We start from the raw sequence: 860 nt of genomic DNA on the forward strand, positions 1-860 counted from the left end.
TTCCTCCTCCAAGGAGAAATGGGGAACAGTCAACAAAAGGGTGGGACAGCCTAAGGAACACAGGCTTTAGGATGTGAGATTGGTTCCCCATGATGGTGAAGACTCCAGACAGAGGGCACAGCCATGAGAAGAGATTTTACATAGAAAGGGGTAAACCCACAACTCAAAGAGAAAATTCACCTTTGGCCCCTTTTCAGGAAATCTAGAACATTTGCATACATATGCAGGGAAGATGCCCTGCATCTTCCAAGGCCATTGGTAATGCAAAACTTGGCAAAAGCCCAATATCCATGGATCAGCTTTGATAAGTCTGTACAGTAAGGTACTTGCTCATGGCCTCACTTGGTAAAACCTCCAAGACATAGTGTCAAGTATAATAACCATGAATGCAAATTGCTGAGCAATACGTAAATGTTCCTTTAAGCTAGGTATGTGTGGGCATGCACGTGTGTGTGCGCACGCACGTGTAAATACATTAGAAAATGAATCGAGCAGACACACAACAAATTGTTCATAGTGGTCACACTCGGGGGAGGAATGAGTTTGGGAAAATGAAGGGGGATTTTCATTTGCTTGAAATGTATATTTAAAATCTATCTGTCTATCTATTTATCCATCTAGTAAATCAAAGGAAAACACTGTAAGGCTGTATTGAAGCCTGCTGTGTGAGAGGAGCTGTGCAGGCATCACTGAGCTGTGTGAAACAGATTTTGTCCCCAGGCTAGTACTGCACATCTTCCAGACTCTCCTGAAGCTTACATACAGCCCTGAGACTAGGTATTGGCCAATGAGATGGAAAAAGAAGCATTGACTATAACTTCTGAAAAGGGGTGTTCTTTAAAAGAGCGATGTTTTCTTTA

The sequence above is a fragment of the Mirounga leonina genome, unplaced genomic scaffold (assembly GCF_011800145.1).
Source record: "Mirounga leonina isolate KUSES-001 unplaced genomic scaffold, KU_Mleo_1.0 Mir_91, whole genome shotgun sequence".
In the NCBI taxonomy this organism is placed as follows: Eukaryota; Metazoa; Chordata; class Mammalia; order Carnivora; family Phocidae; genus Mirounga; species Mirounga leonina.